This window comes from Schistocerca gregaria, chromosome 4 (genome assembly GCF_023897955.1).
Source record: "Schistocerca gregaria isolate iqSchGreg1 chromosome 4, iqSchGreg1.2, whole genome shotgun sequence".
Lineage (NCBI taxonomy): Eukaryota > Metazoa > Arthropoda > Insecta > Orthoptera > Acrididae > Schistocerca > Schistocerca gregaria.
Genome location: NC_064923.1, coordinates 473,111,559 through 473,137,116, shown reverse-complemented (window position 1 = coordinate 473,137,116; position 25,558 = coordinate 473,111,559). Strand labels below are relative to the sequence as shown.

The following is a 25,558-nucleotide window of genomic DNA, read 5'->3' as shown; positions in this document are numbered from 1 at the left end:
CAGGTATCCATACCACCATCTGTTTTCCCCTGTTCGAACTAAATACTCGCTATGGATATATCTGGTTGTGAATGCTGAAGAATGTTATCTGTTGGGGAATACTAGTGTTGACAACAGTGGAACATTCAGATCTTAAGTATCCAGAGACGTACATTCTCTTCATGTGGTCGTATTGCTGCAGTCTTTAACATTACAGTTAACGTTCTGCTTTTCGAAATTTTACGTCCTGACGAAGATTGGTTCAAATGGCTCTGAGCGCTATGGGACTTAACATCTGTGCTCATCAGTCCCCTAGAACTTACAACTACTTAAAGCTAACTAACCTAAGGACATCACGGATTCGAACCTGCGACCGTAGCGGTCACCCGGTTCCAGACTGAAGCGCCTAGAACCGCACGGCTGCACCGGCCGGCCCTGACGAAGACTTGTACCCTAGTGTCGGTAGACATATAGTATTCTTTCATGCTCCCAGACTCCAATCCCACCCAAAACTGACGAAGTGATATCCGACATGAAGAGAGATAGTGTCTCAGCAGTCGAACAGCAGTACAAAATGTTCCAGATGTACGACTACGAGACTCACGTTGTGTTAATGATACGCTAGTCTGTACGTTAAAATTCTCAGTCCCAAAGTTTCGAGATTGGATTATTAAAAACAACAGAGAAACGATAAGACGGTGGTTTTAATGCTCCTTAGTCGTGTCGTCCCCCCCCCCCCCCCCCCCCCACACACACACACAAAACATTTGAGTACAACGCACAGAGTGTTCATAGAAACTTGTGGAACCCTCTGAAAAGTCCTTTTTTGGCTTGCTGTTCAACTCGAACACCAAACTGGCTTGGATGTCGCTTATGTCGTCGGAGCTTTGACCTTTCTTATTAATTTCTGCGCTTTCTCGTTTTGTGGTAGGTTCGTTTTGATAAGACCAAGTCTCGTACCTCCTGATTTTTTTTCCCAAAAAGGCATTGTTCGCGTTTTGCATTTCAGTCAAGTAGCAGCTGGCGTACACGCATCGTTCCGTTCAGGAGTTAAGGCGTGCGTACCGAACTTCGCACATACTTTTCTCTTCTCTGTAATATTCTGGAGAATATTTTGAACACTTGATATCTAAATATTGCTCCATTGCGATTTGTGACACAAGAACATTGACATCCAACGATCCCATGGTCACTACTTAAAAACACTTGCTGCTCACAACTATCTGGTCGAACGCACATTTCTTGTTTGCAGTTGTTAGTTAAAGTTCCCACCGTAGTTCCTGCGCTGACGTCGCGTATACGCCAGAATAAAATCAGTCTCTGAACTTTATTTGACGGGCGGTGTATCTCTCACTTAAGACTACTACTTCCGGCTGAAGGAGCGAGCTTTGAAAGAAAAAAACGTGTCGTTTAAGTTAGAAAGGCTGGTGATACTTTTAATAGTTAAATAACGAACAACTGGACTGCATACATTGACGTAGAAGCGCTAAGACCCTCTTCCGCTCTGGTGACGGCGGGGTCGTGTCGTAGTGAAATCCACCAAACGGCGGCAGCGTTTGTGAGCCATTCCCTCTCAACATACAGAGAGTGGGAAGAGTTAGGGTATAGACCTGTGCATGTCATCCGATTGACATGGTTGATATGACTGATGTCAAATGGTCTGGCGGGACACAAAAGCATCCTCCTGTCCCTAGGGTGTTCCTCAAACCATTCTAACCATTTGATACTGACGGGGGGGGGGGGGGGGGGTGCAAAGGCGTGATGAAGGTGCAGGTTCCTGTAGAATTCACCATTTGGGGACAGAGGCAGATGTATTAGAATGACCTTTATGAGAGCTCCCACACCACCTGCCTGGATGGTGTCCTGCTCGCAAGCGAGATGCAGTCTCCAATACAGTTTGTGACGTACTCGTCATCGGCATTTAGCGACCTGTTCCGTGACTCATTGTTGTGCGGTGGCTACTGTACTGCATAGCGATGAAGTAGTCGTGGATTTTGTGGCTGGACAACGGTCGTTGTCGTCCTGCACTGAAATGACCTGTGATTTACTGTACTGTTGCGCGCCAGTCCACTTTTTTAACTTGCAATATTCATAGACGTTGCATTACATGTACGCGTTGCGAACTGCTCTTGACACCAACGGTTTCCCCACAAACGTTGTGTTCACTCCACAGCCTTCACACTGTGACACGTTAAGGCCCGAGTAGCTGCATGGTCCCTGAGATGTCCTGCCCTATGCGTCTGACATCGACGATTGGGCCGCTATCAAACGCGCTGTATCGCGCTGCTTGTGCCCTGAGCGCAACAATCACGCTGACGGGCAATACGAGGGCAGTCATATTGTTTTAATCATCACATCGAAAAAGTAAAGTTATATAATTAATATTTCTTTGTTTACATTTGCAAGTCTGCAGCGTTGGCACAGATTTAAATACCCGCACCACATTAACGTAGCACGCCGATAGACGAGCGAAATCAAATGACACAGCCCATACCAAATTTATCAAACTACTGCGAAGTTTTATTTTGGCTACTGTTCCCACTTTAAAAGGGTTATGAGGATCTTTTATTTTTCCCATCTCGAAAAGACATGACTTTCATTACTTCCCATTCTTCAAGCATTTCATACCTGTCCCGTCACGTTTTAACAGGATAAAAAAATCCGAAGTTTAGAAGTCTACATCTGCAGTTAAAAAATTCCGGATTTATTAGATATATTCCTGATGCTTCCTGTTCTTTGACTTGGCCAACGATGTACCCAGTTCCAACACTTCATTGGTTTCTGTTACCTGACAATGCAGAAATGATACCCAACCTGAGCAACAGTCCCGTTACGTTTACGCTTGGGAAAGGGAGAGACGGGGAAAGTGTGAGCAACGCTATACACTCCGCTGTTTTTACAAGTTGACCCCTGCCGTGTGTTAAACATCTAATGGTTGTTAAACGTGGATCGGAATTATCGTTTCGATAAGACTCCAATTACACTGCGACTCTTATAGAATTTACGTGTGCAAATATCTCTCTTCTAAATACGTTTCTAGCCATTTAAATTTTGATGTTAATGTTGTTTTTCTCCGACTTTAGTGAGCCTTCTTCAGAAATGTTTTTTGATTTACTCAGTACGGATGGGAGGTGCGAGAGTTATTAATAAAGATTAAATTATCACCTCGATAAATGAAGTTAGTTAATCAGTTTTGTTTGTTTCCAGCTATGTATGTATAGTTGTGGTATCTACACACCTGGAAATGGAAAAAAGAACACATTGACACCGGTGTGTCAGACCCACCATACTTGCTCCGGACACTGCGAGAGGGCTGTACAAGCAATGATCACAGGCACGACACAGCGGAAACACCAGGAACCGCGGTGTTGGCCGTCGAATGGCGCTAGCTGCGCAGCATTTGTGCACCGCCGCCGTCAGTGTCAGCCAGTTTGCCGTGGCATACGGAGCTCCATCGCAGTCTTTAACACTGGTAGCATGCCGCGACAGCGTGGACGTGAACCGTATGTGCAGTTGACGGACTTTGAGCAAGGGCGTATAGTGGGCATGCGGGAGGCCGGGTGGGCTTACCGCCGAATTGCTCAACACGTGGGGAGTGAGGTCTCCACAGTACATCGATGTTGTCGACAGTGGTCGGCGGAAGGTGCACGTGCCCGTCGACCTGGGACCGGACCGCAGCGACGCACGGATGCACGCCAAGACCGTAGGATTCTACGCAGTGCCGTAGGGGACCGCACCGCCACTTCCCAGTAAATTAGGGACACTGTTGCTCTTGGGGTATCGGCGAGGACCATTCCCAACCGTCTCCATGAAGCTGGGCTACGGTCACGCACACCGTTAGGTCGTCTTCCGCTCACGCTCCAACATCGTGCAGCCCGCCTCCAGTGGTGTCGCGACAGGCTTGAATGGAGGGACGAATGGAGACGTGTCGTCTTCAGCGATGAGAGTCGCTTCTGCCTTGGTGCCAATGATGGTCGTATGCGTGTTGGCGCCGTGCAGGTGAGCGCCACAATCAGGACTGCATACGACTGAGGCACACAGGGCCAACACCCGGCATCATGGTGTGGGGAGCGATCTCCTACACTGGCCGTACACCTCTGGTGATCGTCGAGGGGATACTGAATAGTTCACGGTACATCCAAACCTTCATCGAACCCATCGTTCTACCATTCCTAGACCGGCAAGGGAACTTGCTGTTCCAACAGGACAATGCATGTCCGCATGTATCCCGTGCCACCCAACGTGCTCTAGAAGGTGTAAGTCAACTACCCTGGCCAGCAAGATCTCCGGATCTGTCCCCCATTGAGCATGTTTGGGACTGGATGAAGCGTCGTCTCACGCGGTCTGCACGTCCAGCATGAACGCTGGTCCAACTGAGGCGCCAGGTGGAAATGGCATGGCAAGCCGTTCCACAGGACTACATCCAGCATCTCTACGATCGTCTCCATGGGAGAATAGCAGCCTGAATTGCTGCGAAAGGTGGATATACACTGTACTAGTGCCGACATTGTGCATGCTCTGTTGCCTGTGTCTATGTGCCTGTGGTTCTGTCAGTGTGATCATGTGATGTATCTGACCCCAGGAATGTGTCAATAAAGTTTCCCCTTCCTGGGACAATGAATTCACGGTGTTCTTATTTCAATTTCCAGGAGTGTATATTCCCCGCACGACAGGACCTTAGTATGGTTCTATGGAGCCAAAACAAAGAGCCCATCCCACTGATAAAGTGCAGTCATTTCATTTTCTGTAGGCCTTTGTCCCGCTGGAACGGATATGTCGCTGTTCGTTGCAGTGGGTGGCCGGATGCCCTTCCTGTCGCCACCCCGAACCCCCCAGGACGGAATTAGTGCACCCCAGATGTCTGCGTCTACTGGAAGCCACATTTTTCAAATGGCTGCGAGTCGTGTAACTGAGCCGGAACGTGGGGACCAACCCAGTATTCACCTAGCGAGATGTGAAAAACCGCCTAGAAACCACGTCCAGGCTGGCCAGCATACCGGCCCTCGTCGTTGATCCACCAGGCGGATTCGATCCAGGGCCGGCACGCCTGCCCGAGTCCAGGAAGCAGCGCATTAGCGCTCTCGGCTATCCTGTCGGGTACTGATAAAGTGCAGTATCTTATAAAATTTCGTTCTTGGCGGCAGCAAAAATTCACTCTGTCAGTGGTCTGCCATTTTGTTTTGGCTCCTATAGCGGCGTGCTGCAGCACCGTGGCGCGGAAAATGTAGCTACCAGGACTGCGGACACGTGCCTGCAAATAATATTAATTAGGTATCTTTGTATCTCGAGGTGATAATTTAACCTTTTTGACTACCCATCGTATTTTCAGCAGCTTTACTGTATCACTTTAGCGGGTTAGTTCAGCAGCGTGCTAGTCTACTGATTCTCATTCGAGTACAGCCCAGCGTTGCTCCGTTCGTAATGATCTCAGCGACCTGTGTACTAGCAAAGGGGGCCTTACGTGCCGCTTTCCAGGCGCGCCTGCAGTCACGTCGCGCGCCGCCTGTCGAAGCACATGTGCGACGTGAGGCGTGCGCGGCCCGCTAATTGCGTTGCCGGCAGGAAGTGGCAGCCGGCCGCGACGCGGCGCGCAGGCGTGCGGGCGGCCGGCCCGCAAAACACGGCCGCGCGGCTGCGTGACCGGCTGCCGCGCCGTAGCGGCGCGATGCCAACTTCTGCTGAGCTACGGCCTCACAAGGGACGTGTCTGGGTTCGACCAAGAATTTTTATGTATCCATTTGTACACAGACCGCCTCAAATTTCTAATCAAGCCTGCGGCGGTGTGTCATTGTGTTGCTTTTGGTTTTCACACAACAGCGCTTCCAGTCTTCAAGGATGGGGTTTAACATGCCAGTCAGTCAGTTACCTGAGCAAGTAGTTGACCTGTTTAATGTACGTGTGTCAGTACTGTCATACATATACAGGAAAACTGAAAGAAACCGTTAATGTTTGGAACGTTTAGATATCCTGACCTTCTAGTTGGAAGGCGTTATCCAACACAAGACGGTGTAGGACAGGTTGATGTCTCTGTTTCCAACCATTTGCTCAATACATAGTATCAATATTAGGAATAAGAACACTCTACATAAAGCCCGAAAAGAAAGGATCCAACATTCAGGAAGAAACAGTTTCAGTAAATTGCCAGCAACCATTTAAACTCGGTTTCAGGTAAAGCTCAATTTGAACAAAAGTTTGAAAGACTTTTTGATAGGAAACTCCTTGCATCCTATAGATGAATTTCTTATCAGGGACTGTTACACCAGCTTAAATAAAAGGGTCTGTTAGAGGTTTTATCAGTTTTGTCAACACTTGGTCACAACAGTCAAGATTAGCTATTTTGTGTATGATAAATGTATTAAAAGTGCATAATTATATTTCATTCTGAGAGTGTATTAATTCTATAAATATTAGCAGTTCCACTTAACTGTAATGTATTCACATAGTGTGACAATCTCCTGACAAATGATCAGGATAATGAATATTATACTCAAATGTTTTATGTTTTTTTATTATTATTTTAGATTTTCTGACTTGTTTCACACCCGTGGGGGGCGTCTCGTTTTTGAGTCCATGGAATCTAATCTAATGTAAAAGACTCATTTGAAAGCGTATAATTTTTGTATGCATAGCCCAGCATTCTCCTACCAGTTATATGTAATGCACCATATCCTAGTAGTTGAACCTATAGAGGTACTCAAAGTACCCTCCGCCACACACCGTCAGGTGGCTTGCGGAGTATGGATGTAGATGTAGATGTTTTGACAATAAATCTGATTATTCGGAAACATCAATACTCATTTGACTGCTCAGCTGAAATTACATTGGATTGGATAAAGCAAACGATAACAAATTTTTCGGAAGAATGTTTTGAACGTATTTACGATATTTATCAAACACCTCTACGTAAAGGTGTGACCTACAGGTAGATACTGAAGAGGTATCCGCCCACAAAAAGCACATCGCACATCATAGTAATATTTGATTATGTGGAGAAAAAAGACGTGAAGATCATCAAATTCGAGGAAACAAGGCAATTAAAGAACTGGAGGTAAAACAACACATTCTGTCTCTATTTGACATAACAAAGAACGAAGGAAAATGTGGCTATTACTGCACCTGAAATTTTGGGCAATGCAACAAGCAAGAGAAATGTTCCACACAATGTTTAAACGTTCTGCACCTTTCATACGTCTCGAGGCAAAGTATAGAATGCAGCAGTGCTTTCATGACAGCCAGAGATGTACAGGAAGACCTCTAAATTAGGAAACAGAATTGTCACAAGAAAATGAATTCTGTTATTCGTAACCAGCTGTCTACTCCAGTTTGTCAGCCTATGCTTCAATATTCCTCACAATCGGCTGGGTACAGTATTCCGTCACTTCTTGTTGAATTCAAGAATGCGATTCAAGTCAAGTGGCATTTGATGTTGGAGCTGTGATTCTAAGGATTGTTCAAGTACTGCTTCCACTCAAGGTGCCTATTGTGATTCTGAAAATTGGTGCTAAGGTCTTATGGGACCAAACTACTAAGGTCATCGGTCCCTGTGGTTCTGGATATTGTGTCATGCAGTTTGCTGAGTAACATCATGTACATTTTTAAAGTCTGATGCTGGGCAACCTGGGAGTAACACAATGCAATGCTTGCACTACCCTAATCACAGTGGCACTTACAGCTTGTAAATGCAGTCATAACACGGAATTCCTGTTCCAGCTGAGAGACTTCGGATCGCGAGCCAATGCTGTAGTGTCCTGACTAGCAGTTATTTCTGCAGCGGTATGTAGTACCGTTCTGCATAGATTAGACAAACAATAGTCGGACGCATTGCTATCCGATTTCATACTCGAAGGAAATACGTACATTTCTGAAGATCGATGTATTCAGTGTAAAAAAGATGCAAGTATTCTAGTGAAACAGAGAAAATTGTTTGGAGAATTTAATACGTTGTGTAAGAGTCTACGATCAGATCCTGATGAATTCCGTGAATGCACGATGAAATCTATGACTATATATGATTTCATTTTGACAAAGATCAATGGGCGCAATGAAAGTACTGCTGCTGCTTTGCCTGTGTTGGAATGGGGGTTTGAAAGTCATGTAAAAGGTCTGGTGGTTTTGCTGTGTTTATCGTGACCAAAACACTGATAGCTTTGAGAGCTGCACGTAGTGATTTCACAGACGGCATGCGGCCGGCGGTAAGCTCGTTGTCGACCACTTTTCTAGAATCACGCAGCTGCCAGCGTGAAACAGGCTGAAGTACTTCCAATGACGCACACACAAGAGGGCGACCGAGAGGCGCTAACAGCACAAGCAACCACCTCAGCGCGGACCTCCGCGGTTTGCATCTATGCTCCGCAAGTTTCCTTATGGTGTGTGTGTGTGTGTGTGTGTGTGTGTGTGTGTGTGTGTGTGTGTGTGTGTGTGTGTGTGTGAGAGAGAGAGAGAGAGAGAGAGAGAGAGAGAGTGAGTGATCGCGCGCGCTATAGGGTTACTTCCTATACAGCCATTACATACCTTATTTCCTATGAAATAAGGAAGGGAGTTCAGTGTTCAGCGTCCTGTGGACGATGAAGGCATCAGGAGGAGGCACAGAGCTCGGACTGTAGAAGCAAATCAGATGTGGCATTTTCTGATTAACAATATCCATATTTGCCGTAGAACTTTTTGGAAAACCACTGAAAGCCTCAATTTCAATGGCTGGCTGGGAATTGATCTTACTCGGTCCCATTTTCTGTGTTGTTAGTGGATGGTGTGCTGGCGGAACGGTTATAACGGTTATCAGTAAGTTTCAGCATGAACTCGAATTTATCTGATGTCACCATTACGGTCCTTTCGCTACGTAGACTTATCAGCCAGAAGATTATGACCACGACTAACAATCGATATAAACCTATCAAGGCGATAGCAGCGTCACCTGGCGATCAGTGACTGCTATTCAGACACAGTGCATGTAGTATCAGTGAGCGTGCTGTCCGTATACGAGGGCAAGTCAGTTATTGTCCGCAAAGTAGTTATAAAAGTTTATTGTAATCAAATAGGAAACTTACAAGAACATCATTTTTCGACGTAGAAACGCAAGGAGTTTCACGACACATACGATTAATCCGTGACTTTTCAATATAATCTCCTTCCATTTCCACAGGCTTGCTCCATATTTCAACAAGGGGATGTATTCCATTGCTGATCCCTCCAAAACCCAGGCGATCATTGTAGGCAAAACCACCCCTTCCTTCCGCCTCCTTGATTTCTATCTCACCGTCTATGGCCGTCCTATCGCCCTCACCCCCACCCTCAAGTACCTTGGCTTCACCTTCGACCGTCGACTCTCCTGGACCACACATCTCCGGACAATCCAAGCCAAGGCACGCTCCCGACTCCGTCTCCTCAAGCTCCTTTCCGGCCGTACGTGGGGTCTGGACCCCTCCACCATACTCCACACCTATAAATCCCTCATCCGCCCTATCCTTTGTTACGCCTATCCGGCCTGGATCTCCGCCCCCCCCCCCCCCCACCTTGTACAAATCCCTCCAAATCCTTGAACGCCATGCTCTCTGCCTCGCCTATCGCATCCGTCTCCCCTCCCCCACGCGGATCCTGTATGATCTCATTCCATTCCCCCACCTCCTCCTTTTCCTTGAGAGGATACGGATCCTGTAAACCTCCCGCAGACTCGATCCTCCTCACCCGCTTGTCTGACCCATCCTCTCCCACCCCCACCCACTGCCGCGCCTGTATTCCCACGTCCCACCCGGTCTCCATCTCTCCACCCTCCTTACCCTCTCCCAAGGTGGCTTCCGCCAGCTCCCCCTCCCTGATGGTATCCCCCTCCCCTCCATATACCCCTCCTACCAACTTTGATCCTCCTTCCCTCTTCCTGTGTCTGTTCCTTCGGGCACCCTCCCTCCCTCCTCCCTTTCTCCCCACTCCTCCCCCCCTCCTCCCTTTCTCCCCACTCCTCCCCCAGGCTTCCCCTCCCTGTCCCTCTACTCCTCCTCCCATCTCCTCAGCCATTGGCGTCTTTGTTCTCCCCTCTTCACCCCCACCCAACCCCCACCCCCCGCCCTTCTTCCCCTCTTGGCAGGTCCCCGGACTCGCACACGCTACGTGGACTTTCGCGCGCCGCAGATCATCGCCATCAGTGTCTCGTGTGTGCCGTCGTGTTTAGTGTTCAGTGTTCACCGTCGCACTCCATCGTTCACATGTGCCATCACCATCTTCAGTGTTTGTGCATCGTGTCAACAGTTTCAAGTGTGAACGGCTCCGTGTTTGTCCTTCTGTGTCAACTGTTTTCTTGCCCACCGTTCTGTAACCTATGTGTAATCTTTCTGTATTTCCTCATTGTGTATCCTCTGGCTGAAGAGCAGCATAGAACGCTGCTGACAGCCTGCCTGTTGTACAGGTTTTAAAATAACAATAAAGAAAAAAATCCATTGCTGTCAAAAGCACGGTCCTGCTTCGAAGCCATTGGCGCACGGATGTTTTCACGACCTCCTCTCTTCAAAGTGAACTGTATGATGAGCTGCTTTAAGCGGGCGGAGCAGTGGTGTGACGAGTGGTGTGTTGTCTTGCATTGTCACGCAGAATAAGAGTATTCGCCATGCTTTAAGCTCTTTGAGGGTTGTGACGTATTGGACGGACTTGATTGTGCATCCCTGCTCCAAGAAATAAAACATAATAACCCTCTCCAGCACCGGCCTCTCAATCCACGTTTGGTCAGCCAATGGTGTTTTCCCTATGTTTCGTTACATCGGCGAAGCCGTCTTCTAACAGCGCTTATATCCACTGTTGCATCATCGTACACATTTTTTAGTCTTTCATGAATGCGAAGGGGCTTTCACCTTTTGCATTCAAGAATTCTATCACAGAGAGCTTGCTAATACGAACTTCGATGTCGGCCATTTTTCAAGCGACTGCATTGGCGGTATTTGTTCACGAAAGAAGTTACTACTGCAATGGATTTGAGAAGAATCATTGCGGAATAACACCTGATTCAAATTTTCTACTGAACAAACTTTATTTAAGGAGAAAAACAATAGCTGCTTTACTTTTTGACCGACCCCCGCTCATTTTTTTTATTAAAAGAGGTTATTTTCTTTCGTCTATATTAATTCGGCATAGTGACGTTCGTTCACTGTAGATGAACACAATTAAGAAGCTGTTATGCTGGTGTTCGCACGCTAAGGGTCCTGGCATGTGAGACAACGGTTGAGGGATGGCGTTCAAAGTGAGAAGCTTATGTGATGACTACGAGACAGACACGTGATACAGGTGCGATTGAAATTTTAGTTTATTAATTGTTTGTATTGCAAAATAACTTTTTTTGATGTGACAGACCGAGAGGAAACGACGATTATTCGTATACTTCGAAAGAATAGTAAAAGTAATAATTTTTTAAATTATTCAGAACACTTAAAAGATACAACAGATCTACTAAAAAGACTGCTCATTAATTGAATGTTTTGTCGGTTCTTGGAAGAACATTTTATTCATTATGAATGAAAAACACGGCGCTGGTATATTATTCTTCAATATTTATTATTTTGCAAACTGGTTTTCGGTTGTTGCACCATCTTGAGGTACAAAGAAAAATTTTTGTTTGTAAAATTTGCAAAACAATAAATATTTTGGAATATTACACCAGTGTCGTGCGTTTTTTCGTTTATAATTTTTGTAAATGTGTTAAGATATAATGCGTACGATATAACTTCAGTTATTGAAGTATTACTGAGTGGATGCTATCCGAAGGCAAATAAATAAACAGCTAAATAAACCTCAGATACTGCTACTATCAACTAATCTCTGTGAATCGTTTGCGTTGAGTCCTATGAGGATCACGTGTAAAATATATAAGAAATAGAGAGATACGGACACTGCAAATTATATGGATTCACACTTCTTTTGTATCAGCACTCGGTGAAAGAAAAAGGCGGTGGACGATGGACGATATGTTGAGCTGTGCCTAAATTAAGGTGACTGATTATTTACATCAGTGATGACAAACATTACTCATGGTGATAATAGTGGTTTCGTAAAATACTCTTATAAATTCATACATTGTGCCACACCCTATTACTTGATCAAATTTTATAACCAACAGTAATGTTTTCAGTCGTACTTTGAATGAGAAATAAAGGGAATCGTGGGCGCTCGCACGAACATGCGGTGAGGCAACATCTATGGAATAACATTCTGGACTTTTTATACATGTGCCAATCCACCGTTAGTTATACCAGGCAGCACTAAATCAGAGAAAATGTCTTAATGAGCAAGATTTTATATCCGAGAAGTTATTAAGACGGCGTACTTAACGGAAGTGGCGGACCGCTGCCGCGTTCAAGTTTCTCTGAAATAAATCAGGCAATATAAATGGGAGCGCAGTTCCTACAAACATTTTTATCAAACAAAAAAGTCTCCGCCCGACCTCACAGCGTAGCGCTGTGAATAAGATTGCGTGCCATCAGGGAAAACGGGCATCGTGTCGTTATGAGGAGACCGTAACAGCATGACGTCGCATTACATTGTGTCAGCTACTTCTGTCTGCAAACAGTAATCGTGTTTCCTTGGAGTTGACGAAAAAACGTTTCTCGAAAAAGTAGCATTGTCGTCGTAGTCATTCTTTTTTCTGTTGCTCTAAATGCTTCTGGATACTAAACTATATTGTTGGAAACGTACATCGCTACAATTCGACCTGATCTTGATGACATGTAATTTAGATCGTTCATATACGTTGTAGTGTTTCTGTTGCTTTCACTAGCGTTACGAATTTTCTGAATGCTCTCTAAAAAATATACGATGAGGACGAATATATGCATATAAAGCAATCGAGTATGCCACTACCGAAACTAAATTTATAGACAAAAATGAGCTGCCGCGATTGAATACCGTGAGAGGTAAAAAAAAGTCATTTTTGCAGATGGTAATTCATCTACTAAACTTCGTTTCTACGAGTTGCAAGCGAGAGAATAATCTACTGTATGCGGATTGAAGTCAGTCATTTGGCAGTTTTCCTCTTGACCTCTCTGCAGGAGACAGCAACGATTGGTGTCAGCTCTCTTATTATGTGGTTTAATATTATATCGCGGTATGCAGACTCTACGAAATTCATTAAATGCTGAATACTAGCAAATATTTATTGATTTGTAAAACTAACCAATTTCCTGAACATTTATGGGTATCACCAACGTTAATGTCGAATTATAACAAATATACTAATATATAATGTAACCACTTCATTGGGCTTCGAAAGTTAAAGCGTAGATTTAGTTGTTGACGTTTGAAGCTTAGATGTATCTCTTTACTGGAGATTAGTCCACCTGAAATGAGATCCTTGGTCGCCGCCCTGTCAGGCAATTTGCATGTCGTTAATCGGATGTAGTGGAATGATGTAGCCGAATCAGTCGATTGGTTTAGAATTGTTATTTATTCGCTTCACAAATTAACACTAACACTTAGCAATTCTTGAACAATACCATACTCAACGGCTATTGGCGCTGTTCCTTATATACTTTACAATAATCGGAACGTGAGTACAAGCATTGTTTAACACAGTAATTTCGATGTTTGCAGTTAAAAATTAAATGGTTTTCCAGAAATTGCTACAGAATTAGGATTTATATTTTGTTATGATCTTTCTAGAATAATGAACATACCACAGTAATACAGTTATCAGTACCAACATGTATAAAATATGATACTACAGTAATGTTCATTTCAAAAATCAAAATAATTTTTTAAACATTGCTCGGATTTTGATGCTAACGAATTTCCTAGGTTTCCAGAATGAAATTTTCACACTACAATTTCCTGACAGATTAAAACTTTGTGCCCGACCGATACACGAACTTGGGACTTTTGCTTTTCGTGGAAAAGTTTCTACCTATGTTTCCAGAATGAAATATTCATTGTTCAGCGAAGTGTGCGCTGACATGAACTTTCTTTGCAGATTAGATCTGTGTGCCGGACCGATACTCTGACTTCGAACCATTGCCTTATGAAGGAAAGTGCAGGCGGTAGAGCACTTGCATGTGAAAGGCAAAGGTCCCAAATTCGAGTGTCGGTCCGGCACATGGTTTTAATCGGCCAGGGAAGTTTCATATCCCCTAGGGGTTTTTCAGTAATTTCAATGGTAATAATAATTAGATTTCATTGTTCAAATTTTGACTTTCGAGGCTTCTTTACATTTAGCATACATAATTTCTAAAATATTCTGTATTTCATAACGTTTTAATTATAAATCCTCATAATTATCTTTTATGTACGAAGACAAAATTGAATTAGCCACTCAGCACGCCTACAATATGTACTCATAGAGTTATCCTACTTTATGTACACTTCGGTGTCAAATGGTTCAGTTGGTCGGGGGTTGTGGTTTTCATTAAGAGTCGTCCCATACTTCTATTTTCCATATTTTTGTCTGCGTAGTTACTGATCAGAAAAGCGGCTAGAAGTCGACCAAAACTTTAGTGCGCTGAAAGATTGGTTGAGTGCTGTCACCTTTCTTCTGTAGTCATTCGGCTATGTAAGGTCGAAGGTACATCTTCATCTACAAGCATACTTTCCAGATAACACTTATGCCATGGCAGTGTGTTCATCGAACCACCTGCACAATAATTCTCTATTATTCCAACCTCAAACAGCGCTCCGAAAAAACGAGCACCTATATCTTTCCGTGCGAGCTCTTATTTCCCTTATTTTATCGTGATGATCGTTGCTCGTTATGTAGGTCGTCGTCAACAAAATATTTTAATATCCAGAGGAGAAAGATGGTGATTGAAATTTCGTGAGAAGATCTCACCACATCGAAAAACGCCTTTGCTTCAATGATGTCCACCTCATGTTCTGTACATGTCAGTAAGGCTCTTTCCCCCAATTCTGGGTAAGACAAAACGAACTGCTCTTCTCTGAACTTCACGATGTGTTCCGCTAATCCAATCTCGTAAGGATCCCAGACCGCGCAGCAGTACTCCAAAAGTGGAGGGACAAACGTAGTGTAGGCAGTCTTTTTAGTAGATATGTTGTATCTTTTAAGTGTTCTGAATAATGTATGAATTATTCATTTTACTATTCTTTCGAAGTATACGAATAATCGTCGTTTCCTCTCGGTCTGTCACATCAAAAAAAGTTATTTTGCAATACAAACAATTAATAAACTAAAATTTTATTCGCACCTGTATCACGTGTCTGTCTCGTAGTCATCACGTAAGCTTCTCACTTTGAACGCCATCCCTCAACCGTTGTCTTACATGCCAGGACCCTTAGCATGCGAACACCAGCATAAGAGCTTCTTAATTGTGTTCATCTGCAGTGAACGAACGTCACTATGCAGAATTAATATAGACGAAAGAAAATAACCTCTTTTAATAAAAAAAAAAAAATATGCTGTGACGCGGACCCGCCACAAGATATACGCAGTCACTATGGTCACGCCACAAGAAGTCCGCTGTCAATGGGGCGAGGAGCACGGAGAAAGAATGTGCAGTACCGTATACGCATGCGCAACGCGACTCGTGAACTCCGTGCTGCAAACATCAGCCGCCTCGTTAGTGTAGTAACCGCTTTAATGTGGGTTGTTATGGCGGTAACGTTGGTTCCAACTAACATGCCTACGAGCTACTGAGACTTTCCAGGGTTAGGGATAGTAGCTGGTACAATAGATTAGTTTCAGTTGGACAGCATACCCCTTTTATATTGAAGGCTAGGCTTCTAAAGAGGATCCTAGTATAACTGGGCTAAAATGTGCGTCTTTTATAGCCAGGGGCTGGCTTATTAATATTGACGGAGTGATACCACCTGATGGCCGGGAGTCGTGTGTGAAAACGCGAGGAACTCGGCGATGACTATAATACAACTCCGCTGTACACTTGGTCGGAATAACGGATGGAGCAAATTCGGGCAGTGTTAAGACCCAAGACTCGGATTCGGTAGGACCAATTTTCATGTCTTAGTTCCCGTAATCCGCTTAATCCAAATGCTGGGGTTGTTCCTTCGAAAACAAGCTTTATGTGTGAAGTATGTGTTATATCTGTCGGCCTTAGTCCGGATTACGTATCCTGCGTAATTTTGGCATGTTATATTCACCAGCTAGCAAGTACGTCGCCCTATTCCTCCCTCCCCTTGAAGAGGCACAGAATGGGAACGCACTTTGTTACCTGACGATGTTGATGGTGAAAATTTCCTAAAGTGTGAATTGCGACTCAAATCTGATGCTGCCTAACACTGAGAGAATGAACTTTCGTTGCTCATAGACTTGCCGTTTATGTTTGCCTGCTCAGAGAAAGTTACGCGATATCAAAGACTGTCGCCTTTATCGTGATGTCTTAGCGGTAATATATGTGGTGTTCTATTTCCCGTCTCTGTGGCATGCAGCGCATGTGGTTGACAGTAGCGGCCGATTGACGTCCTACGCTTCTAAGCCACGCTACTGTGCAACGAATGCAGCTACGCAGGGCTCACATCGTAGCTCGCGGCCATTGAGTGTTTCTTTTTAAATTCCTCCCTCGGTGCTTCCAACATAAAATCGGGTTATGCGCTAGTGCGGGAATGACACGAGTTCGCTTTTCATTCAGTGACAGTTCTCTTTTCAAACTGGGCTTCCATAGAAACATGGCGTTCCAATATTTCAAAGTACAGTAAAGCGCGGGCATCACTGTAGCAGTGCAGATAAAATCGACGTATTTGTTCGTCGGTGGCACTGCGCAGATTACCGTAGCATCCTATCGCTCAGAACGAGACTACATGGAAGTAACAAGAACTGTGCTGAGTATTTTTTCTGGCGTTCTTCAAACAACCAGTGAATCGGTAGAGTCACCATTCTTTTTAGTCATTAAACGCTGACCAGTTTTAGCGCTAGTACGAAACTGATTCCCGGATGATGGTTGTAAGTATGGTTGGCAATACTGCGATAGAGTGGTCTGGTGCATATCACAAGGTTTGCTTGCCATCTCTGCGACTCGCTTAGGCTTCCTCAGCACAAGGTTTTTTTTTTTTTTTTTTTTTTTACGCGTACGAGTAATGAAGTTTACGGGAAAAAGAGAACCAATCCAGTATTCACGTTGAGAATAGAGGGAGTATGTGCAACCTACGCGTGGAATAGAATCAGATGCTTTCTCTGCTGGATTCCATCCGTGGCTGGCATCAGTATGGTCTCGGTTAGGGACAAATCGGATGATGAACAGGTAGATAACTAAAATAGCGAAATTCACGCACCCTGTGAACCATAATTATAACTATTCCATTCTAAATGAAGTTACATAGCCAGTCTTTTTCTTGGTTTTATACTTGTAAAAACACCTGTATGCATTTAATTGTGCCGGCCAACAACCTTGCCATGTTGGATACACCGGTTCTCGCCCAATTACCGAAGTTAGGCAACGTCCGGCCCACCCAGTTATCATGGGTGACCGCATGGGAACGCCGGTAAGTTGCCGAAGTGGTATTAAATTGAAAGACTTGTACCAACCATTGAGCCATACGGAATTATTATGTATGAAAGGGTGGAGAGTCCTAGGGGTGCGGACCCACAGGTGCAAACAAATTATGATCATATTAAAACATTATATGTATTTTATTTTTATAGTTGTTAAAATCCCTGGCAACTGTGTCACATTGATATGTAGGTGTGGCAGTAAGTTATATTTGGGGGAGAGGGGAGGAGATACAGTAAAAGACTGTGACCAATACTTTACCCCCACACAACCGAATTGTACATTCGCGCCTGCCCCTTAGGAAGAAAATATAAATCTTCTTCTTCTTCTTCTTCTTCTTCTTCTTCTATGCTTTTTGGCAGTAGCCGTTTTCCATCATGCTCGTTGTTTCATTGGTCTCTTCAGCTCGGTGTAGCTTCTGAAGCTTTTATTTTTCTCCTTTCATTAGCTGGGCGACATATTTCAGTCTGAATCGCTTTCCCGTAGTCTTTTCCCCTAATGCACATTCCAAAATTGTCTTTGCCCGTCTTCATACTAGAATACAGTGCATCCCTCCTCTTAGTAATTATTACCTTCCATGCTTCAGGTTTGTCTCTCAACGGCTCCAAGGTATATTTGTCGGTTATTTTGTGTGCCGACGATATTTAAATATGAACGGCAAGTCTACCTGTTCCCTTGGATTCATCTCGACATGAGGGGCTCGCTGTTTTCATGATTGACAAAATTTATTTAATATTTTAATTTTGTGACTGAATAGTCTTCCTGATGCGACAGTCGTCATTTAACTTAAGAGAGGAGAGTACGATGGACTATCAGCATATTAACCGTGTAAATTGTATGCCGTCGTATATTAGTTGTTTGTGTATCATATTTTCTGAGGCGGAGCGCGGAGATCAGTCCAGCAGTTGTGAGCAAACCCGCACTCATGCTGACCTGTGTACCAGACCAAGAGCAATCGTTAATTCGCCGTGCAAAATCGATCCGAGCCTCACTTCTCCCATTGCTGTTAGCTAGTGGGGTGGAAATACGAATAATTCGTGTAAATGTAAATAACAATTAATAAAAAAGAATGGACATGTTTTCATTTCGTCACTCACGTAATGAGCTCAGTAGAGAAGTATCTCGTTGTTAGATGGCCTCAACGAGCCTGGTTTGAGACACCCTTGTATAAGTTAGCTATGTGGTTTTTGTTTGTTGCAGCCGACAGCTTTCTGCTGTAAATATCTCAACTATCTAACGAAAAGTATCGGACAACACTATGTAATGCGGAATTAACCACTAGATGCCATGAGAGGCCAGTATAAAAGCAGAAGGAGAGGTATTGTAAGTAGAGAAGCAGTAGCAGCAGAATGAGTCGATCAAGAGAGCTCAGTGACTTCGAGCGTGAATTAGTCATTGGATATCACCTAAGTAACAAATCCATGAGGGACAAAATGGTTCAAATGGCTCTGAACACTATGGGACTCAATTTCTGAGGTCATCAGTGCCCGAGAACTTAGAACTACTTAAACCCAACTAACCTAAGGACATCACACATATCCATGCCCGAAGTAGGATTAGAACCTGCGACGGTAGCGGTTGCGCGGTTCCAGACTGTAGCGCCTAGAACCGCTCGGCTACTCCGGCCGGCTCATCAGGGACATTTCAACGCTTCTAAAGCTGCACAAGTCGACCGTTGGTGATGCGGTGGAAACGCGAAGGAACAACACAGCTGAATCAAGATCAGGCAGACCGCATGTACTAATGGCCTGCAAGCGTCGGTCATAGCGGAGAGTTGAAAAAAATTACATGAAACCAGTGACTCACTCGCGAGGTCCAAAGTGCTACCAGCAGTCCAGTACAATGACTGTGGTAGGGAGTTAAAAAGAATGGGGTACAATAATCGAGCAGCTCACCTAAGCCACGCATTTATGTAGTCAGTGCTGAGTGACGCTTGAGGTGGCGCAAATAGCGGTGCCACTGGACAGTGGATGACAGGTAACAAAAGATTTGGAGTGGTGAACTACGCGGTACTCTGGCAAGCCGATGGGAGGGTGTGGATTTGGCGAATGCCTGGAGAACGTTACCTGCATCCTGTTCTGTGCCAACAGTGAAGTATGCTTAGCTTAAGAAAACGCTAATTCTGGGAGGATATGAACACACCTGACTGCACTGCCTACTGCGCACAGTGAAGATCCGGTTCGAAGATGATGATTGTGTCAGCAGCGCCGGTGAGACATTGGTTTGTAGACACCAAAATTCCTGAAATGGACTAGCCTGCCCAGAGTCCGACTTCACTCACGGGAAGACCTTTGCCATGCGTTACGATGTCGACTTTGCTCCTGGCCCCAGAGTGCAACATTACTACCTTCAACGGCTTCCGCTGGGAGCTGCCATTCCTCCATGACATTCAGACACCTCATTGAAATGCCCACCAAAGTAGTGATAAAGGCGAAGGGTGAAAACAAGCAGTGTATGTCGAGAAATCGCTAAGATTCCACGTCAGAAATGTGTCCGTTTTCTCTCGCTGTACTTGTCAAATAGCCGTGTCGTTTCGACTCTAAATTGCGTTTTTTCGGCGTTTGAGCACTTTTTTCAGTGAAGGGTTTTCCGTGGAGGGTGCTTGGCGGGTATTTTTTCCTCCGTTGCTTTTCCGGAGCCACGCGTGCACCGGCGCTGATGAGACGGAGTCGCATTGTGTCGGCTGCGCCTTTCTGCCGCCCTAGTCATTGTGGTGGGGGCGCCGGCGCCGACGCTGCCGCTGGTGGCAGTGGTTGTGAGCGGCGACTAATTAGCGCCGCGCCGTGGGAAAGGCGCAGGGGGAGAAGAAAGGGGCAGCGAGGGGGTGGGAGGGATCGATGGTGGGGACTAATGAGCGACCGCGAGGCGCGGCGAGGCGTCCGGCGCGGGGCCCGGAACACCACCCAGCCGGAAGGCGTGCTGACTCCCACTGCCGTTCTCTCTCTCTCTCTCTCTCTCTCTCTCTCTCTCTCTCTCTCTCTGTCCCTCCCCCTCCCTCTCCCTCCCTCCGAGTCACAACTCCGTACTGCCTGGTGCCCGTCTCGATGGCGGTGCCACAGCTCAACCGGAATACAAGCCGTGGGCACCTGTACACAGACTTGCTAGAATGAGCCAGAGAATCAACTAAAAACGCTCAATAGCGGAAAGACATGGGAACCAGATGGGGACCTGTGAGATTCCGGAACTCTCTGGCAATAATTGCCTGAGTTCGCTGGAGCAACGAAGGCTGCAAAACTTTCGAAAAAAAGTGCTGCTCACTTCCGTTTTCAAGAAAACTCGTCAGTGAGACGGACGTAATCATAGCGTTGTAGCTGACAAACAGGCATTACAGAGGTATTCATTTTTACAATTTTCTATTAGAAGAGAAAACAAAATATGAATTGTATATGTTGTGAAGTATTGAAAAAATTTCATTTCTATGTATTCGTGAAAACGTCTTTGAAATTACAAGACAGTCATATAAAGAAATAAGCACACTGCACAGATGTATAAGCGCAGTATCCAGATTAAGAACCATCATCCTGGACAGTTTCTGTAGGCTATGCGCAGCTGCTTCGCATCTCTACAAGGCAATTTTGTAAACGACTCTATGCCAACGCCTTTTCATAGTTGAAAGCTGTCAGAAGCGCTACCAATTGTCAGATATTTCCTTAAGCTGACTCAATTATAGGTCTGTCTTCGTAGTGAAGAATAAATGTATTTATGCACGATGCGGTATTTCTTCACGTACTTCAGTGCTCATGACGTCATCTCTCCTTGTACTGTCTGTTGTACTTTGATATATTTGCGTAGGTGCATTTAGCGGCATATGAGGTTGTCTGCAAAATTTATTGCAAATACAGTTATTACCACTAAAGTGAAAAATTTAAACGTAATGCATGATGCAGCAGTCTTCGGCGCATCTGATTGTTTATGACGTCATATCATCTCAACTATGATAGGTACGTAACGCTTACCCGTACAGCGATTGTTGCCTTACGCTAAGGCACATGTGTACAAAGTTCGATTGAAATCGGTCTTGTGCTTTACGAGGACGTGTGGATGAAGTCCTACGTTCATTGTTTTCCGTCACCAGATGTCAACGTAGCTTAAGGTTAAAAACACACACACACATGCCACGCTCGCGGTATAAATGGAAGTGATTCATCTATACGTTAGAATACAAAAGCCGTAAATGGGGTGGCAGTATTACGCGGAGAAATATTTCTGAATACTACTTAACTGTAATAAGTCCGTCCAAATATTCCTTGCTCAGAAACATAAATGACACGTTAGCAAACGGCCGCATCAAATCATCCTAGTCTTCGAACAAAAACACATTGCCAGCGGCTGCGTAATTTACGGGAAGAGCGGCTCCAGACGTGACATTTAAACGGGCGAATATAAAACCTGTCTCGGTCGGTTATATCGAACGAGTGCGAAGTGCGGGCTGTGCAAGATTTATAAGCGGCTGGGGGAGAAGCGGCAGAGACTGGGGAGGGGGGGGGGCTAAGCTCGCAGGTGTGGGCGCCTCACTTTTACTTTCTGCCGGCCCTAACAAGCCGCAGCACTTGCTGTTCAGGCTCGTTTCAGTGGCCGCGATTCAGCACGAGGGGCTAGTCTAACGTGGCGCTCTGAAGGCGCCGCACGGCCTTTTGAGTTCAGGGTTTTTGAGCGGAGCATCCGGGAGAAGAAAGACGCGAAAGAAGTGTTTTGCAAGACCGGCCGGCTATTCGAGGAGTTGTACAGCGAGCGCCGCATTCAGGGCACCCTGCATCCCCCGTCTGACGGCTGCCAGGAAAAGAGGAATTGAAGGCATTTGCACGGCAGAAAGCGTTAATTAAACTGGAGCTGCACATTCAGGAAATGCACGATAATATGCCAGGCGGCACGTGCTCGCCAGACGCGGGCGCCAGGCCGGATGCGGCCGTGCCGCCCACGCAGCTTCTGCGTCGGTGGAGGTAGGGGGGAGGGAGGGGGGCGGCGGGGTGTGCCAGGCGGCGCCGCTTTGATGCACTACCAACCCTCTCCTCTGTTCCTGTGATATCCAGAAAAAAAGTTGCCTCGCGGTACAGTTCTGCACAGCTGGGTTCCTGACTAATAGACACGCTGCGTTACGAAAGCCACGACAGCAGGGCGATGATTAGATTTTGTGTGGGCTTCCAGAGGGAGCGTAGTCTATGGAGATGTCGAAGAAATGGCTTACCGCAGACAAGTGTTCTTTTACCGATGTCATGTAACATGTTACCTGTCACTCCAGCTACTTTCGGCGAACACGTGGAGTTCCCTTTGTGCCAATGGTGTCACAATAGCGATTCGAGGGAAATCTTCGGAAGATGTTGAATCCTCCCTGACAGACGTATTGTCTATTACAGCGTTTGTCAAGTTGATTGTCAAGTCAGCGAACTTCGTACAAACCCAGCTACGACCCAACAGTGAGCGTTCCATTTTACTCACAATCAAGCACTTTGGAAGTTGAACATCGCATGGCGAGAGATATAATTAGTAAATAAACAGCACACAAAATATCTGGGAGTTATTCTGGATTGTTCTCTGACGTACAAACAAACTTGCGAGGATACGAAAATGACGGTGGAAGGCAGGGGTAATATCCTGCACAAGACAAAAAAAAATGCTCTAAGCACTATGGGACTTAACATCTGAGGCCATCAGTCCCCTAGACTTAGAGCTACAACCTAACTAACCTAAGGACATCAGGCACATCCATGCCCGAGGCAGGATTAGAACCTGCGTCCGTAGCAGCAGCGCGGTTCCGGACTGAAGCGCCTAGAACCGCTCGGTCACAGCGGCCGTCTTCACAAGATCATCGGTATCATTTGGGACTCTACGATCACTAACACTGAAAGTAATGACGCTATGGACTCTACCTGCCCAGTCTGCTAGAGCTCTAACAATGCAAATATAGTTAGCTGACAAAGCACTAAACGAAACGTGTAGGCATATTACAGGCTGTTTGAGACCTCCGTCACTTGTAAAAGACGACCAGGTGGCAGGCGTATGTGCGTCGTGAAGAAACTGCCAGCGCGGAGAGAAGAAGTTAGGCTCGTAAGGAAAACTGTCCATTACATGAGCACGTTCTACCAACCTCAACGCTGATATGCAGAACTTCCGGAAGACCACTTCATTCTTGCATAGAGCAGCTACTAAAGCAGGTAAACATTTGTCGTTTGCGAGTAATTGTATTTGGCCTCTCCCTTCGAAATCCCTCCGCCTGGGCGCGAATGGAATTGAATCATGTGGACGTCACTCAGCCGTCTTATTTCAATAGCTCGAAGATTCAGGAGTAATCTCCAGAAACGCACTTACCTATGGATACCACCAATTGTGACAGTGAAGAATCACAAATCATGGAACACATGGTGGATTGGGAACTATGACGCACGTCTTGCACAGGAGACAGACTGCTTGGATCTTCGATCGCCACTGAACATGAACATGTTTGTCAACAGTGGTGTAGATTCATAATTTTTTCTTTCATTTTCTTTGTTTCTGACTGGAATAAATAAATACTAGAGGTCTGCGCGGATGCCGATGTCTTCAGTCCGAAGTCTGGTTTTCTGCAGGTCCCTGCACTGTTCTGTCCAGCACAAGTCTCTTGCCTGAATAATTCAACCTTCATCAGCTTGGCTTTGTAGTGTCACGAATATTTTAATTCGGCACCATACAGCTGGACGTGTGGTAGTGAGGCCTTGTCACGCACGTACAGATACAGATACTTTTTTAAAACTGTCTATGACGTGAGCGAGAGAGAGAGAGTATACAGGAACAGCACGGCGCACCTTTGGCGACACATGCCTCTTGGTCGCATATCGGGGGAAATTTTGTTCGTTGGTGTCATCTGGAGACAAGAAATAAGAGCGAGGCAGTTACGTTCAAGGTCAAGAAGACAATGACAATGTCAGCCAAGGCCTCGTGCGAAATCGACCTTACCAGCAAACTTAACACCGAAGAATTTTTCTACCGTTACTGCTGGACGAGCGTACCTACAAGACCAATTAAACCGGCAACACGGGAAGAATCAGTGAAACAGGTTTTCTGAAGGCAAAGGCGGAAGGGGGAGCAAAGGTATTTTGGTTGGACAAGACCTTACTTGCAGACGGACAACGTTAATGTGCGATTGCAGTGAGAAAATGGCGCGGCAGTATTGTGCGCCCATCCTTTGGGACTCGTCTAATGTAACAGAAAGCAACCCTTTCCAATGGCGCGCCTTTAGTCGCGCGATAACAGACAAACCGACTGTCGAACACCGAGCTATCAAGTCGCGCATCGCTCTGGTGTCTCCAAGGCTGCGTTGGAATCTCGCCTTTAAGCCGCTTTTACATGATCAACTTCCTTGTCTCAATCGATTACTCGTGGCAAGTCAATCTACTGCAGCGCCTTTGGCGTTTTCTTTACGTATGGCCGCGCGAGGTAGGCGTGCGGTCTATGGGGGCCTTGCCATGGTTCGCGTGGCTACCACCGTCGGAGATTCGAGTCCTCCCTCGGACATGGGTGTGTGTGTTGTTTTTAGCGTTAGTTAAAGTTAGACTAAGTAGTGTATAAGCTTAGGGACCGACGACCTCAGCAGTGTGGTTCCATGGGAACTTTTTTTTAAAAAAAGTAGTGAGTCACGAAGAGAGAGTTTTCGTTTCCGCGGCAGAGTTATCTGCTGAGCGTTTCGGTGCCTGAACGGTGAAAGTAAGGGTATGGGGTACTTTATTATATTTCCACAACATATACATTTATTTGCTCGAGAAAATATATACTAGCACACATGCTCCTATGAAACAAAATTTAAAATGCAATAAATAGAGCAATTTTACTTTATCCTTTGTATATAATTTTCTTGCTACGTGATAAATAACGTCGAATATTGTTAATCTACTCAAATAAGTCTGAATTTTTCACTGTCGAAATGATTTTCAGCAAAACACACTTATCTATTTACTTTCTTGTTTATGTACAGTGTATGCTTTTTCTTTGTACAGGTATTCTGAAATGTAAATACCTCATTCGTTTCAGATATTCCGTCTCTTTTGTATGAGAACACAAGCAGAAAGAAATATCAGGACCTCGTGCAGTCTTTTCAATATGTCATGAAAACAAACTGAACACCGTAATAAAGAACAAGAAAAGATAATAGGAGTGAGGCCGGCGACAATAGGTTAACTTCCGACGCT

At 45.3% G+C, this 25,558-nt stretch overlaps 1 protein-coding gene across 10 annotated transcripts in view; it reads left to right on the top strand.

Annotated features, from left to right (window-relative positions):
* The window catches only part of LOC126267309 (kalirin), a 2,010,890-nt gene that overhangs the window by 698,208 nt on the left and 1,287,124 nt on the right, over window positions 1-25,558 (top strand). The gene's annotated exons all lie outside the window — the stretch shown is intronic.